Genomic DNA, 18,755 nt, shown 5'->3' with positions numbered 1-18,755 from the left:
AGTTAGATATCTAGGTATAGTTATATACTATGTATAATATATAGATATATCCTACTTAGATATTGTCCACGATAAACAATTATGATATTAACATCTTTTGACATATATTTGTAGTTTTTCTTCGATTTCTCCAAGTTTAAATTTTATGACATTTGTTTGTTTATTTTTTAAATGCATATGTCAATATGCCATCCCTTATCTTAAAAGTTTGAAGTTTTTTTGATGCCTTCTGTCTTGGTTATTGATCTTTTATAAGGCAAAAATTTATTCACCTCAAAAATTGTTTTCTTATGTGAGACAACTTAAAAAAAACAAGGAATAGCTTAGATGAATTATGAAATTTATATCAGAAAAGCATTTAAAAGTATATTAAAGGCAAGTCATACACAATGAAGTAAATTTTCTCGGAGAAGAATGAAGTTGTGCTTTGGAGGATTTGATGAGAAAAGCAATGTTTGAGAGCTAATTTCATTTAATATAAATAAGATTTTTAATATATATAATATAGACAATATATTTACGATAGAGTAGATAATATAAAATATATTTTATGAATACATATAATATAATGCAAAATAACATATATTTATATAAAAATAAAATATATAATATATAGATATAAAAAACTGATTCCATAATATATCCTCCAAAGACAGAAATTATTTTAATGATTAGAACCACTTCATAACTTCTAGCCATTTTTGCAATGAGTATGTCTCGCATTTTAATTTTCCCTTTATATTTTGTAGTGATTGATGAATGCCAGCCCTACCCAGTTACATAACCCAAGGTCCTCATATATCAATGGGATTCACAAAGCTTTGCCAGCAAAATTCTTGTCATGAGATTTATGGCTCTAGATAATTGTTTTTTTTTTTTTTTTTGGAGTTTGTACACTATTTATGCAGATTATTTTAGTTTGAGAAAATAATCAAAACTGGAAAATATGGTAAGCAGATAAACTATAATTGAGATCTTTGTACCAAAAGATGAGTTTAACTTTTGTTCAAATCTAGATGAAATGTCGGTTGTCTTATATTTCATGTGTTTAAATTAGTAGGAATAAGTGTAGTAACACAATAATACAAATGTGGAGAGCTTATTCACAGAGCACATACCGTGCTAGCAGCTCTTTAGTCTGGGCTACTGCTGCTGAATCCTGAAAAGAGCTGGAGCAATGACATTCCAATAGTGGAGAGTGATCAGTAGGTACAATCCATAGAATTACTTGTCAATAATTTATATATGGTTATAATCTCAACAAATCACAGCATTGATTGTGTTGATTATATTGTGGGTTTTGCTTAATATATATAATAAAGCTTCCTTCTTTTAATCATTAAGTATAGCAACAAGTCCATATAAACATCTTTGACTTTGGGATCACCTCGTCTTTCCAGACACCTTTTGATTTTACTCTTGACTTTGAAGATTGACAAGGATATACACTCTACTTGAGTCACAATTTTAGTGCTCAGTCTATTTAGGAAGCATCTCAATTTGAGAACAATATATCTCTGTCCAATTTTTGATCAAAAAGAATAATTTCTGTAACTCTTTTTGTGGAATGAGATCCCGTGGTAGTGCTATAGGACTTTAGAGAAAGAAGAAAGCTATTGTGTAATTTATACAAATTCTATCTCATCATTTTTTAAAAGACTAATCTAAAACAGAAATTAAGGAAGTTGCTACCATCAGAGAGCCAATGGTCTGAAACTTTAAACATGCTTCCCCTAACTGATAAAGTATGTGCACTTATGTTTTAAGAGCTTTAGGCAAATTCTGAGCCTGGAGGCAAACAGATCTATCAACTGAGGTGGGGGAAAGTTTTTCAACTCAAGGAATTGAGGGACTACTGAATCATCAATAAACTGACTTGCTGGGATTATAGACGAACTGTTCACTCTCTGGTTCTTTTCAGCCTTGTAGATAGCTCCAGACATATCTAGTGTATAAAACAATAGACTCCTTATTCTGGGAAAAACAGCTGCAATAGCTGTTCAAGAGATGGGTGGTATTCTACTTTGTTTAAAATATTTAAATTTTATATGACTGAAAAGACAATGTTTTATTGTTTAATAATAAAGTATGGAACAATTGCTGTTTCAGAGCATTCTCTATAATAGGCATCTGTAGATTTTCGGCAGCATTTTTCATTCACTAATTGGAACCAGGACATTGGCCATAGTGATTTATATCTCTGAATTCCTTTTTAAATTGACTTGTACAGTCTTTAAAATTCCTTAGCTCAGTTCACCAGCCAGTTAGATACACACTATTGTTTTGTTTTTGAATGTCTTAAAATTATATGTAAATCTTTAATTATTTCACTTTTAGACTATGAACAAACTTTAAATCCCAATGTTTTATTGGCTATTAGAAATCTAATGAATAAATTAGAGTTAATTTGTTCACTTAAACACGTCTCCTTTAAATTTAGAAAAGATATTTAATGTTTCAAGCTAATAGAACAAAATAGTGCATATGCTATTACAGATATGTGGTTTTCCATTTATACACTTTCTAAAAGAAAATTGATATTAATATCTCATACTGATGTTATACATTAAAATTATTTTGCACTTAGACCTATTTTCCAATATTTTAGTAAATAAACTGACAAGCATAGAAGAAAAATAATATTTATCCCATTACCTTTGCAAAGTATTGTGGCCATAGTCAAAGGAAAGTGAATAAGCTTTAGAAATTGATCAAATTTCAGTGAAATTGTGATATTTTCTCAAAAGGAAAATCATAAAACTCTCCCAAAAGATTGTTTAGTTTTAGAAAGTAGTTCTGATTCTCTCCAAACCTCTGCCTTCCTTTGGTTTGTTTAATAAATTGCTCATAAACCCAATTAGGTTTTTCTTCTTCCCCTTTCTCCTATCAGACATAGACTCCTCTCAGACAGATTTTTCCACAAGGACAACTTCCACATCTTCAGGCATGAGACTGACTCCAGGCTTGCTCTAAAGCCTACTGCAAGATGGTTTGTTTATTGTGCTCTGCGACCTTCCCTCTTCATCCTCTGTGACTAATTGAAGACATCAGATCCTGTTTCCTGAGGCTTCTGGTACCCCACGCTTGGTTTATTCTTCCAAATTTGGCCTTATTTTTCACTCTCTATATCTCAAGATGTAGTAAAACACCCTCAACTATCTTACTTCTTCTATAAGCGTCTATTTGCTGCCTGAAGTTTAGCTATTGTAAAAGGAGTATGCAGTAATAAGCCAAAAAACTAAAATATTTTAGATGTCTATGATCTTTCATAAAATGTGATATTCTAGAACACATCAAATTGGTTTGTGTCAACAGTGATCACAGCATGCTAAGAATAGATTGATATTTACAAGCCCATTTTAACTGCTTATAAGCCATAACAAAATTGAAATTATAGCCACACTTCCCACTAAACAACTAAAAAAAATTTTTCTATACAGACTTTGAATTAATATATGTTATTTCTTAATATTTCTTTAAATATTTTTATTGAAACTATTAATAAAATAAAATAAACTATTTTTATTGATTGTAAAATCAAAGCTGTTTAAGATGGAGAGCCTCAATATTTGAAGATAACAGAAATGCATAAAGATAATTTTATGCACCAATAAAGCCTCACTCTGGGCACAGGAGTAAACAATAAGTACCAGAGACAAAGGCTCTCTCCCTCAAAGTTAGTTTAGTCTAGGAGACATTTTGACATGCAAACCTGTGACAGCAGGTGAACTAAAGGAAAATAGTGATCTTAAACCAAGCATTCAACACTAAGGAAAGCATAGTAGAGGTTGACAGGACTTCAAGCTTTACTGGGCACATAAAAAAAGAAAGAAAGAAAGAAAGAAAGAAAGAAAGAAAGAAAGAAAGAAAGAAAGAAAGAAAGAAAGAAAGAAAGAAAGAAAGAAAAGTCCTATTAGAGATCCTTGGAAGAAGAAGATTAAGAAAAGACAGTGGGAGGGGGCCAGGACAAGAAAATATGGAATATGAGCTCTGGTATAGAATTCTTCTTGCACTAAACTCCTTCCCTTTATATTGCTTTAGCTGAGAAGACAATCCAGCTGAAGTTCTTAACAAGTTTGATCAGGGCAAGCATTCTCTCATTGTACTCAAATAGTGTTTGGGCTGTTATTTCAGTCTGGAACTCTGGGTACTCACAGCCCCACAAACAGCACTCTACATGTAGGAAGCTTCTGAACCTCAACAGCAAGAGCACACCCTCAGGACTGTTTTTGTTGTTTGTGTTAGAAAAACATGGTTGTATCATGGAAGGTGATGTTGTCATGCAGTGGTTCTCTATCCTGGCTGCATATTAGAATTCTCAGGGGTGGGGGATATGAAAAAAAAAAAAAAATACTATTTTGCAGATCTCATCCTAGACCAATTAAGTCATCGGGGTATATTTATTAAATATTCACAAATGTGCTTATAATATACAGTCAGAATAGAAAATCATTGATTCTGAGGCATTCACAGGAAAAACTTCAAAGCTATGAGAAAGTGAAACAAGTCCCAAGATACAAGGAAAAAGCCAAATAAAGTGGACTAGGTTGGAGAGCATTCTATTTGTGTTTTGTTCTCTTTCTCATATTGCTCTGAGTTGGGTCAGTCCAAGAACTGCCATCAGGACAGCTTCCTCCATTGTAATCATAAAATTCCATTGGTATTTTCTGGCTGACTCAGTATCCCTCTATCTCTCTCCCTTTCTCCCTCTGTCTCTCTCTCTCTCTCTCTCTCACACACACACGACAAAATAAGATGATAGATATAAAAGCAATTGGAACTAATAAACAGGTAAGAGTTAATTAAATATAAATGGGTAAAAACAACCAAAAGATAAAGTGCCTCATATCTATTTAAGAACAAGATTCCATAGTATATTGTTTGCAAGAAAAACAAAACAGGATACAGATGTAATGAAAAGAAGGGCCACCTGTACCCCACTGTTCATAGCAGCAATGGCCACAGTCACCAAACTGTGGAAAGAATGAAGATATCCTTCAAAAAATGAATGGATAAAGAAGATATGGCCCATATATACAATGGAGCATTATGCCTCCATCAGAAAGAATAAATGAAACAAGATGGGATTGGGAGGGAGACAAACTATAAGAGACTCTTAATCTCACAAAACAAACTGAGGGTTGCTGGGGGGAGGGGGGTTGGGAGAAGGGGGTAGGGTTATGGACATTGGGGAGGGTATGTGCTTTGGTGAGTGCTGTGAAGTGTGTAAACCTGGTGATTCACAGACCTGTACCCCTGAGGATAAAATTATATGTTTATAAAAAAAAATTAAAAAAAAGAAAGGATGAATACCCAACTTTTGTATGAACCTGGATGGGACTGGAGGAGATTATGCTGGGTGAAATAAATCAAGTAGAGAGAGTCAATTATCACATGGTTTCAATTACTTGTGGAGCATAAGGAATAACACAGAGGACATGGGGAGATGGAGAGGACAAGTGAATTAGGGGAAATCAGAGGGGGAGATAAACCATGAGAGACTGTGGACTCTGAGAAACAAACAGCGTTTTGGAGGGGAGTGGGGTGAGTCTGGTGGTGGTTATTATGGAGGGCATGTATTGCATGGAGCACTGGGTATGGTGCATAAACAATGAATTTTGGAACACTGAATAAAAGTAAAATAAAATAAAATGGAAAAAGAAAAAATAACAGGAAACAAAGTATGAAAATCAAAGAATAAAAATATATATCAAAAATACAAGAATTTTGAAAAGCCAATATAGCAATTTCAACATAAGATACTATAGAATTTAAAGTGAAAGCATCAGAGGGCTTGAATTGACATTTTTCCAAAAAAGACACACAGATGGCTAACAGACACATGAAAAGATGCTCAACATCACTAATCATCAGGGAAATGCAAATCAAAGCCACAGTGAGTTTTCAACTTACAACTGTCAGAATGGCTAATACCAAACAGACAAGAAATAAAAAGTGTTGGTAAGAATGTGGAGAAAAGGAAACACTCAGGCACTGTTGGTGGGAATGTAAATTGGTACGTTGGAATGTAAAATGGAAAACAGTATGGAAGTTCCTCAAAAAATTAAAAATAGAAACCTCATATGATCCAATAATTGCACTGTTGTGTATTTACTCAAAGAAAATGAAAACACTAATTTGGAAGCTCTATGCATCCCTATTTTTATCACATCATTATTTACAATAGCCAAGATATGGAAGCAACCCACATGTCCATTGATAAATGAAAGGATGAACACACACACACACACGCACGCACGCACGCACGCATGCACACACACAGGAATATTATTCAGCCATAAAAAGGATGAGACCTTGCTATTTGTGACAACACAGATGGACCTAGAGGATATTATGCCGGTGAAATAAGTCAGAAAAAGACAAATGCCATATAATCTCACATATATGTGGAATCTAAAAAACAGAACTAACGAGGAAACAAAAAGCAGAAACAGACTAAATTCAGAGACAAACATAGTTGCCAGAGGGGAAAAGGGTGGCGGAACAGGCAAAATGGGTGAAGGGGGTGAGAGACACAAGCTTCCAGTTATGGAATAAATAAGTCACAGGGATAAAGGAACAGCATAGGGAATATAATCAATGGTATTGTAATAGTATTTTATGGTGACAGATGTGAACATAGCATAATGTATAGATTTGTCAAATCACTATGCAATACATCTGACACTAATGTACATTGTATGTCAACACAACTTCAATGAAAAAAAATGAAGTGAAAAACATCATAAAGAACAATAAGAATATTATAAACTATTAAAAGGCCAACATATATTAGAATGCCTGGATAGCTCAGCCAGTTAAGCATCTGACTTTGGCTCAGGTCATGATCTCAGGTTCCTGGGCCAAAGCCCCACGTCCAGTCCCACTCAGTGAGGAGTTTGCTTGTCCCTCTCCCTCGGCAACTCCCACCACTTGTGCTCTGTCACAAATAATTTAATAAAAAGCCTTTAAAAAATAAATAAAAGGCCAGCATATCAAAGATACAACAACTTAGTAAGTGCCCTCACTATGGTGTCAGTCACTGTGCTAAGCCCTCACCTAGTAACACAAGAGTAAAACTATGAGAACTCCAAGTTAGTCAGAACCTCTCCTCCAAAAAATACATGAGAGCTCAAATAACCCAGGAGTTCTCCATAATCTGATGTGTTAATGCACATATTTTTTCTTTTGGTGTTCGTATTCCTACCCTAATCCCTCCAAATAGCCAAGAAAAGGAAAATGTTTTATTTAGGCTTTTTTTCCATGTCACTCTTCTTTCCTCCAGGCCTAGTGACTGACTTTCACTTTAGCAATACTTTCTAGCTCTTAAGGCTTTCCAGTACATAAAAATTTTATACCCCCAAGGCTCTTGAGACTACACAAGAAGAAACAAAAACATTCCATAGTGTATGACTAGGGATCCCAGGAAGTCTGGCAGCCTTTACTTCAGATACACCACAGAAAGTTTCCCAGTTTCCCAGTCTTGGGGCTTCCTGTTGGTACTGTGACCCAAATGAAATTTATTATTTTTACTAAGGTGATGATATTCTTGGTAAAAAGAGAGATTAAAAAAAAAAAAAAAGACTGACCAAGTTTAAATTTGGTTTGCTTTGGGAATTATTATGCAAAGCACAATTTTATAGTAGGCAAGTATTTCAAGGTTGCTATACTTGGCAAGAAGGCAAGAAATAGACATGGAATCAAATTCATGGGACATGCAGCCTAATGAAACATCTAATTGGGCATCAAACTTAAAGTCCAACTTGTAGTGGATAAAATTACATATTCACAGCCAATTATAAAATGGGCCTCAGCTCCCTAATCTGGAAAGCAGGTAAATGCTGAGTAGTCTTTTTTTTTTTTTTTTCCTTTTTTTAAACCAAAGGACATGGCTGAGTTTTACACAAAATGGGATTGGTTTTAAAAACAAGATTTCAACTTAGGACATCATGTGTCTGTTTTTAAAGTTCTTTTGGCAGGTCCAAATGGCATCATAAATTTAATGTACTGAAATTTGAGAATTTTTTATGCAGGAAATCAGGCCAGGATATGTCAGCTCACCAAAAAAGGCATATTATTCTTGGAAGTATAAAATATTTGTTCTGTAGCTACAAACACATTAAAATTTCCTTCAGTTTGAATTTTAAGTGTTCCTCGTGGAACGTGTGATGAAGCTCTGTGGTCTTGGCAGACACAGAATAACTCCTCTAGAATCTCTTTTGCCTGGACCTTAGTACAGCTTGGTCCTGTTTTTCTTCACCTTGATAGGTATCTGGATATGAGATCATGATTTGACTTTCTCCTTTCATGAATCACATATCTGAGGCCTCATTTCTAAAGAATAGATCTTTGATTGCTTGTTTAAGTTCGTTACTAATATGAAGACTCATGGAGGATTTGGCAAAAACTTAGAGACAGAGTGATAAGAAATTCTATCGCCATGGCATTAAAATAGAATTCAAAAATACGTTCAGGATAATTGCCACACAACTAGTGATTCTGAAAGACAGGTCAGGATAATGGCATTTCATTAAGAAGCTCGAGAATAAGACATTATTTAACAATAAAATGAAGGCTTAATCTCTAGGATCAGAGGTTTAAAGAAAAGGATATGTTGAAATCTGCAAAGGAAAGAGAAGTCCCCTTTCTTCTTGGTCTTCTAAAACCCAGCAGGACCAACCTACCTTATTGTATCCTAGGTGAAACAGACTTCATCAGTTCTTCCATTAAAGCTAAATTGCTCATATTGTAGTGAAAAACAGACTGTCTACATAACTGTTTAATAAGTTAACCTGAGAAAGAGAGGCAGAAGCGTTGAGCGGCTCTAGGAAACACCAGGATTCTGAGATGGGGAAGGATTCTCATGCACACACAAAAGAACCTATGTAGTCGAGAGCTTAGTACTAAAAGGAACTCAGGACAAATATTAAACTGTGGCCACGGTTGACCCTGATCTTAGGTATAAATGTCTTGGATCCCTATTGCAAACATTTCTGAGCATAGGTACAATTTTGTGGAGATGCTGTATGAATAAAAAACGGCCTTGATTTTGACTCTTATAAATAAGGGAGTTTTTCTCTCTCTTCCTTCAGTTTTCTCTTATGCACCATGCCACTGACAGACTTCTTGGTCTTGAGTATGACTAGTTTCTCCTAAATTAGGAAGAAGGCCCTAGAAACACAGAATTAGAGATCAACTGCATGTCTTGAAGATTGCCTACTCATTTCTCCTATATTAAGGCGAGAATGCTAAACTCTGGAGAGGCTGAATGAAAACACTAGTTGATGTTCCCGTTCCCCTTGTCTCAGTCTGACGATAAGCCTACCACAGTAATGAAAATGGTTCCTACCACTAGTCAAAAAAATACAATTGTCACGCTTCTTCCACTGCAAAACCTGATATAGTGGATGAAATGTCAGGCAGCCCTAGGACCTTGCACACTGACCCTCAATTATCATCCATTTACCCGCATAGTACTAGAGCTAAACATAGTACTAAACACCCTTTTGCCCTCAATTGTCATTTGTGAATGTATGGTTTCATTTTCTTAATCCACCTATTTGAAGTATACTCTTATTATAGAAGCAAAATATGTTCAAATTCTGAAAGCTAGTTTAAAAAATCCATAATGATTGGTAAATCTGAAGTAATAAATGAAGGAACTCTGACATAATCCAGCGGCTAGCAGCATTGTTGCATAAACGTGCTTTGTTTCTTATTACATGTTTCTAGCTCCAGGAAGAAAAATGCCATCATGTTTCTAGAGTTTGTAGCTATAAAAAATAAGAACATGTTTAATCTGAAGAGCAAGTGGGGTTTATGGATAATAATTACTTCACTTTGAAAAATTATTTCCACGAGAGCCATTGAGTTTAGCTGAAAAAACACATGACTATCAGAATTCACATACCATGATTTACTTCTGGACTTTCATAGCTCTAAACATGTGTAATTAAAAGCAATGGTAATGAAAGCTTTGAAAAGAATAGGAAGGTTGATAATAAATGACTCAGGTCTAGAAAATAGGCTGCCCATATTTGAACTGGACATGTACTGAGCTACTACCATCATCATGTCAGTAGTACTGCTGGTGTGACCCACTCCACTTAAGTAGCCCCCTGCTTTCTCAGGGGTCCAGGGAGATTGTGGATACATTATAGCGATTCCACTTTCCTTTCTAATGCCATCTAACTGTTTTCATATTTATCATCTTGCATAGGTTGAGATACACCAACAAAAAGAATGGATGGGTATAAATGTCAATCGCAGTTGCCTTAAGTAAAAGTAATCAAAACAACACTATAATAATGAGTTACTATACATCCTAGTTTTCCTGGGACAATTTTATTCTAAGTCCCATGTACTGTCTGGTTTAACATTTGTCCCAGACAAAACTTCCAAGTTTGGTAAATTATACCATTGTTCAAATAACAATTGATAATATTTTAGTGTTTATCATATGCCGCCAAGTATAAAAAGATGTGTCATCTAACTTAATCCTTTCTTTTAAAGATTTTTTTTTAATTAATTAATTTGACAGACAGAGATCACAAGTAGGCAGAGAGGCAGGGAAAGAGAGAGGAGGAAGCAGGCTCCCTGCTGAGCAGAGAGCTCGATGCGGGGCTTGATCCCAGGACCCTGGGATCATGGCCTGAGCAGAAGGCAGAGGCTTAACCTACTGAGCCACCCAGGGGCCCCTAACTTAATCCTTTCAACAACACTATACAATATAAATTATTATTGTAGTGCCCATTTTATGAACAAAATAGTAAGGCACAGAGTTCGTGTAATTTAACAATTATCACCCCACTACTAATCGATGGAGTCAGGATTGCTGACTCCAATTCTATATGACAATTCTTGACTGCCTCATAACAAATTCACGTTTCCTGGGCTTTGACAAGGCAAATGTTAAAAGTGTAAATGGGAAACGGTTTCAATAGCTAACCATAAATTTAGTAAATCACTTATTTTTAAACTAAGTGTCAAATAGGATTTGATTGCTGCCATGACATGTTTTGAAAAAAGCATAAAGTTCCTTTAGCAAGTCTGGAAGATGTAAATCAGGGCCTATCCCTTGAAACCTTGAGAGATAAATTAAATAAAAATTATGAAAATGTATTTTATAGAGTGAAGGATCTTTTTGCTGTCAGGTGTTGATATAGCCTGAAATTCAACCATGTTTGGATGGTAACTGTAGGGATGACAGGTGAAGAGTAAGTTAGTAAGTGCTGGGGTGGGTAGAACATGTCACTTTTTAAGGATGATATTAGAGAGGAAACCTCTTTAGAGCATACTAGAAACCCATGTGGCTAAGAATGAATCTGATACAGTTAGGTAATTTTTGTCTTTTCTCATGAAAGTTGGGCAAAAGTTCCTGAACCACATAAATCTTTGAATAGCAGTCACTTCAAGTTAAAGAACATTTTTTATTTATAGTACATTCTGAAATCTGGTGATCTTTTTCAGCCAGAAATCCCCATTAACCAGCACTGCATTTCCTGAGGTCTACAATTTCATTCTTCATGAAGAACAGCTTAAGATAACTTGTAAATTATTAAGAATTATACTGAAAGCAATGCTATTGGTTTGCATTTCTGTGAAACTTGCTCATCTTTGAAGACGCATGTAAAGTAACTCTGTTACCAAGAATATTTGAATAATTTGAATATCTACTCTCAAATTCATCGATTAAAGAGTAGTCACCATATATGTGGACAAGATTACTAGTACTATAAGAGGTTTTATGTTTGTCTGTTGTTTTGTTTTTTCAAGTTGCCTATGCATACACAGACGAATAACATTTGGTATCCTTGCCCTTGAAAATAAAGTGTGGCAACATGTTGCTTTACAAAGTCTCAATATCAAGGGAAAATTTATCTTTTAATTGCACTATGGCTTGCAGTATGTACTCTGTTATTGAACATTGCTTGTTTATATCTATAAGACACAAGGACAAACAAGATATAAAATTACATGAGGAGAAATATGCTAAGGAGCCTATTTCTGGGAGGCCAATGGTCACTCTTACAGTATTTTAATATGAGCAGCTGAATTACACTGTCCGCTGAACCATTTAACATTCTTTTTGACAGCAGGACCCTAGAGTGTTCACAGCTATGCTATCCAATCTTCCCACATCACATGTGCACTTGCCAGAGAGGTTGAGGTAAACTTGCCAGAAAGATGTGAGCTCAGTACTTGGCTGTATAACCACTGTAAAAGTCTATTGAAAAACATTTGAATAAAAAGGTAAGTTCTCAGTATCCCCAATTAAATTTGGATGGTATAATCTTTTTGCTAAAGAATGTTGATTTTTATGGCATTTCTTTGTTGTAGTGATCTATAATTTGGATGTAATATACAGATATGCCACCACCACATGCATACAAAAGCATTCATATATATGTGTATGTTCATATGCCTGTATATGTATGTGCTGGCTAGGGTCTTAGTAACAATCAAAGGGGGAAATTCTTACTGTTCTGTGACCTTTAAAAATTTTGTCTAAATATTACAAATACTGTGTAAGCTTTAAGTATATTTCAAAAATGAAAATAAGGGCAAATTATTATTTACTTAACACACTGTAGTTAAACAATTAGAAATAGAATCAGAGTGTTTTTTATTTATTTGTAAAAAAAAGTATCAAGAATTGTTCTTTAAACAGTGCTTCCTTTCCTGTCATGTAACAGGATACAGAGCTACTATCTTTTCTAGGCCTTGAGAACTGTCATATTTCTTTCCAAGTTTGAATATACTTTTGGCATTTTCTCCTTTGTGCTTTCAATACTGTGAAGTATTTCTAAGATTTCCTTTAAAATAAAGTGTTTTACTAGCATAACATCCTCTAGGATGTCTTCATCCTTTTGGTCACAATCAGCTCCTCCATTTACATCAGTAAGTTCTTCCTTACTAATTTCTCCTGGCTGCACATCTAGACTCTTGGAAGGGGGTCGTGTCTTCATTCTTGTGGTCAGTCATTTCTTCTATAACTCCATTTATGCCCACTTTGCATTTTACTTCCAGCACCATTGTTCTTCATTTGTTTGCTCTGCTTTGATCTCGGTTGGTCAATTTTCCTTTTTTGATCATTCATTTTTGTAAATGTCATTTAGGTTTACACTTGAGAGACAAGGAAGTAATGTAATAATACCCTTTGCTGGTCTGTGGATGGACCGAATCACAAATGTACACTGATCAATCATTGAAAGACTTTGAAAGAAGTGAAGTGATTGGTCCCTGATCATGATCACATTGGTTATTACATAGTGATTTGTGGACTATGGATTTATGAGAGCTATCTAAGAGTATCTGTTAGATTTATGAGAGCTATCTAAGTTTGTATCTAATACAATTACTGGCAGTTAATGCAGTGATCGCTGAAATTTGAGCAGTGTTGTAGGAGGACTGGTGTTACTGAAATTTGTGCATACCAGAACTGTGCAAAGAAAAGAAAGCCTGTAAATTCCTAATTTTCCCATTGTTATACCCAGGGCTATGCCCTGCTCTCAAATACTTAAATATAATAAAAGTTAAAGAAAAGTTGACCAAGATGCAGATGGGATCATCTCCCTTTGGACACACTCAGTGTTGAAGAACTACAGTTGCTAGGAAGGACAATTAAAATTAAAAGCCTCACATCGTGTCGAGGCTAGTGATCAGTTAAAATCCATCCATCCTTACCTGAAGCACAGCATAAAAAACAGGCTACACAAAAGTCATCCTTGGGCTTTTCATAAACTCACAAATCTTAATTAGGGAAGGGAAAGTTTTCAGTGGACTTGTTCTGCATAGAATTAGCATGAGAGTAATACATAAACTAGATTGCAGGTGTTGTGCTAAGATTTGTCAGGAGGCTACATTATCCCTTACATTAGTAGGACACGGAAATACTATGGGTAAGAGTTATTAAGACAACAACACTAATAGTGGAGAGAGTGAGTGACTCCTGCAGAGATGCAGGAGCCAGGACTTGTCACTGGGAGATAAATATGGAGAAAGGAGCCATTTGCAGACCACTACAGTTTCAAGCTTGAGTGATTTGCAGAATCCTGATGATCTGATCCTCACAAGTTACCAGCAGTGTTTAATGTAGTTCATTTGAAACAGATAAAAAAGACTGCTAGGTTTTCTCAATAGGTTGCATGTGTTGTCTTGCATAGTCATTCACCTATATTGCTGGGTCCCTTAATTTATAGACTGTCATAAAAAATAAATAAAGAGCAGGTAGCATGATCTACTCCTTTAAGCTTTCTTTCATCTAGTGTTCTAGCATGTTTCAGACAATACAAGCCTTTCCCTTTCTCAAAAATGTGGAGATAATTTTATATATATATATTTGTAGTAGAGGCAACAAATCAAGACTTTCCAATCTTCCCACATCACAGTTTTAGAAAATCAGAGGCATGTTGTGCACATTTTTAGTTTTTCTTAGTCTGTTTGCCATCAGTGATCATATGTTTCTAATATTATGAGCCTCACAAATGCCATAGTACCTCTTACATTTGTCTCAAAACATGTGTTTGCCAACTTTCGTCCACAAGGGAAAGCTTTTATAAATGCCAAGTAGATCTGGCATAATTGTTCAAATACAGAGAACTTATAATGATATAAACTGAGCCATGGGGGGGAAAGAGGATTTACAGAGAATGAATACTTGGTAATATTAGAATAATATTGCCAATAGATGATTATTAATGCTTGTTACCACAATTCAGTTTGCCTGAGTATCGTAGTATATTCTTTTATAAATCAAAATTAAAATCATTATGCATAATTACCTTTTTATTCAAAAGCTTTGGTTCAATGCAAATTATAGTAAATTCAGATTTATTCAACTATGGCTTGTAGCTGTTTCTCACATGATATTCTAGAGTAGACAAGGTTTTTCTGCCAATGTAAGTAATGAAACAGTATCAGAACATGGCTTGGGTCATGCGGCACAGCACACTAAAAGCGGGGAGAATTGAGATCCAATTCTGATTTTGCCTCTCACTCAGCTGTATGGTCTAGGTATAGTAAGAAAACACACTAAGCCTCCGATCATTCCTTTATAATTTGCGATAATGACAATTCTTCCACTCAAGTCAGAGTTTTGTCATTAAAAGCAAGCAAGGAATAAAGTTCTACCATACAAACTTATAAAACATTATACAAATATACAGTTTCCTTTTTATTGTTATCTATAAAACAGGCTTTTTTTTTACATTGGGAGATCTATGACATATAACAGATTTATATTTATTAAATTTTTTCATACAAAGAATGCCCTTGACTTACAAGGGGACTACATTCTGGTAAATTCATTATAAATTGAAAAAGCACTCAATACATTTGACCTACCGAACATGATAGCTTAACCTAGCCCAACTTAAATGTGCTCAGAACACTTAGTTAGCCTGTAGTTGAGCAAAATCATCTAATACAAAGTTTTTTTCTTATAATAAAGTATTAAATATCTCATGTAATTTATTGAATCCTGTACTGAAAGCCAAAAAAACACAATGGCTATATGGGTGCAGAATGAGTGTAAGTTATTGTGTGTTCACCCTCATGATCACGTGGCTGACGGGGCTCTGAATTGCTGCCTCTGCCCAGCGTCTTGAGACAGGATCATACCACATGTCACTGCCCAGAAACAGATCCAAATTTCAAATTCAAAGTACGTTTTCTACTGCATGTCTATGGCTTTTCCCATCATCGTAAAGTTAAAAAATCTTATGCTGAACCATAGCTAAGTCAGGACCATCTGTACTTTTCGCTAGTAGAGATAAAAATGAGGAGTAAGATCAACAGAGAGAGAAAATAGGGTATCAAAAAATGATTTTGGCCGCGTGTTAATGAAATCTCCATGTCATATTAAGTTCTCGAGCCGTGATGGACAACATGGAGCCTGTTGAGGAATATTTTGCTGGCTGAGTTTAGAGATACATGAAGACCTGTGAATGAAACATGAAAGGACCACTGCCAGTCTCTAGTCCTCAAATATATCAAAGACCAAGTGTCAGTGGTTCTAACACAGACCAGTTCCACACTGGCATTCAGTAAAGCCAGTGTTAAAGGTTTTTTATATATTGTTTTTCAGAGTCATTCAAATATAACAAATTTTATATTGAAGGAAAAAACTCTGGCCAATGAGTATTTTTTCCTCCTAGAGATTTTGGAGAAAGAAGAGGAAGGAAGAGAGCTTACTTTATCACTTTTTAATGCGTTCTATACCATAGTAATAAAAAAAAAAGTATATTCCTGGTACAGGAAAAGATACATAGAACCAAGGAAAACAAGAATGCCCAGAAAGAGATCTATTTATGTAAATTGTGGTGATAACACAGATCAGAGGTGAAGTGGATAGATTTTTTTTAATTCATTAAATTTACTTATTGCCTTTCTATATAAAAAATATATAATTCAACCTTTCAAAAACAGATGAGTGAAATATAGATTAATTAAAAATCTAAATAAGAAGGTGAAACTATAAGATAAATAGTAAAAAAAATGTAGATTTCTTTTGATTTTGGACTAGAAATTTCTTCAATAAAATGCAGAAGCCCAAACCAAAAAGAAAAAAAAAATGTGATTGTACCATATCAAAATTAATGGTTTCTATTCAGTGAAGAATACCAAGATGAAGTTGTTAAAGCAGGACCCACTGGAAGAAGTTATTAGTGATGCCTAAGTGGAGAAGTAAATAATATCTAAAATTAACAAAGGTTTCTCATTAATTAGCAAGAAAATGATGGTGGGCACAATAGAAAGTGGGCCCAAGGAAATGTATAGACGACTTACAAATGGAGATCCTAAATAGCTTCCGTGTAGGAATGACATGATACGCTGATTTTTTTCAAGTTTTTTATTTAAATTCCAGTTAGTTAACATACAGAACATACAGTGTATATTAGTTTCAGGAGAATTTAGTGAATCTTCATTTACATATAACACCAGTATTCATCACAAGTTCCTTGTGCCAACAAGAGAATGCATATGGTGTCCTATTTTTCTCCATTAAACTAAAAAAAAAAAAAAAAATTAAATGCTCACTAATACTGTTTTAAAAGAATATGGGGAAATACAAGACTTGATCAGAGAAAGCATCAACAAGTGAAGCCTTTCTGGAAAGTAGCCACAGCAACATATTTCTTCCGACCCAGCAATCCTACTTCTTAGTGTGCCCGCAGGAATTTTCACACACAGGTCCATGGGTAAATATGCTTATGGATGTTCATCGGAGCAGTTACTGGGGGGTTGGGAAGCTCATCCAGTGGAAATATGTAACAGTATAATATGCAGCAATCAAAGCACTGAAGTTGGTGAGCATATGTATATATGTATGTATGTGCATCTTATATCTCACTATAAGTGAGTGCTAAATGCACACTGTCGTGTGGAAGAAAATGAGGAAGAATACAAGAATAGAGCACAACATTACTTAAAAAAAAAACAAAGTAGCATATTGGAAACAATCATTTATATAGATATGTAGACATGCATATAGATAGTTTTTAAGATTACATTCATACTGAAGTCTACATTAAACACATTAGATTGGGTTCCTAAACGTGGAAGAGAATTAAGTGGGAAAACGAATAGCCTCAGATAAACAGACCAATGATAGAGTGTCATGAAGTGAGATTATAATTAGCTAAACTATATGGAAATGAGTCTCATAAAACAAAAAGCAGGGCGCCTGGGTGGCTCAGTGGGTTAAAGCCTCTGCCTTCAGCTCAGGTCATGATCTCAGGGTCCTGGGATCGAGCCCTGCATCGGGCTCTCTGCAGACAGGGAGCCTGCGTCCTCCTCTCTCTCTCTCTCTGCCTGCCTCTCTGCCTGCTTGTGATCTCTGTCTGTCAAATAAATAAATAAAAATCTTAAAAAAAAAACAAAAAACAAAAAGCAAAAAGTCAATTAAAATCTATCTCAATGAACTGAAGGTAATGAATTTAATTTTTGTTCATGATTTTTTCTAAAAATACCCTTAACACTACCATAAATATACCCCTGCAAACAAACAAACAAACAAAGAAAAAAACAAACTATTGATATTGGCAGGTGCAAAAAGTGGCAGGGATAGCAAAAGAAGTAGTGAGATATTAGTGTTTGATCTGATAATATAATAACATAAATGTTTGAAGGTAGTACATGATATAATAATCTTGTCTGAAATATCAAGAAGGAATGCAGTGCACAGTGGTCGGAAAACACTGGCAGAAATTTTAAAACACAAGCAGATACGATCTAGAATTATAACTCTGCATTGGTCTTGGGTACATTCCCTCAGGTAGACAGATGGAGAATTTCCATTACGCTAATAATATTTTTTTAAATTGGCCAAACCTGTGGATGACATCTGATTTAGACAGCCAAATTTTCTGAACTTCCAAATTAAATTTTGATTTTATATAATTCTTTATTGTCTCTAGGCCAGGGATTATTAACCAATTTTTTTGTGGAATAGACTCTTTCGTTGTCTGCAAAGCCCTTGGACTCCTCCTCAGAATCATTTTCATCCAAATTCAACATTCATTTGTTAAATATTATTAATAGGCTTTGCTATCATTTGTGATCCTCAGCAGGAAGACAGCGATAGGTACTAGGTATTTATAGACAAATACAGGTTTTGTAAATGCTTTTTTGCACAGTGGCAAAGTGAGTAGCACTGACTACCCTTGTTGCCTAGCAACACCACTTTATCAAAGACAACCCGGTAGTCAACTGAATTGGAAGAGTCAGAAGTTGAAATGAAAAGTATAGTAGTT

Source organism: Mustela nivalis (genome assembly GCF_964662115.1).
Source record: "Mustela nivalis genome assembly, chromosome: 5".
NCBI classification, from domain to species: domain Eukaryota; kingdom Metazoa; phylum Chordata; class Mammalia; order Carnivora; family Mustelidae; genus Mustela; species Mustela nivalis.
This window is presented reverse-complemented; position numbering follows the sequence as displayed.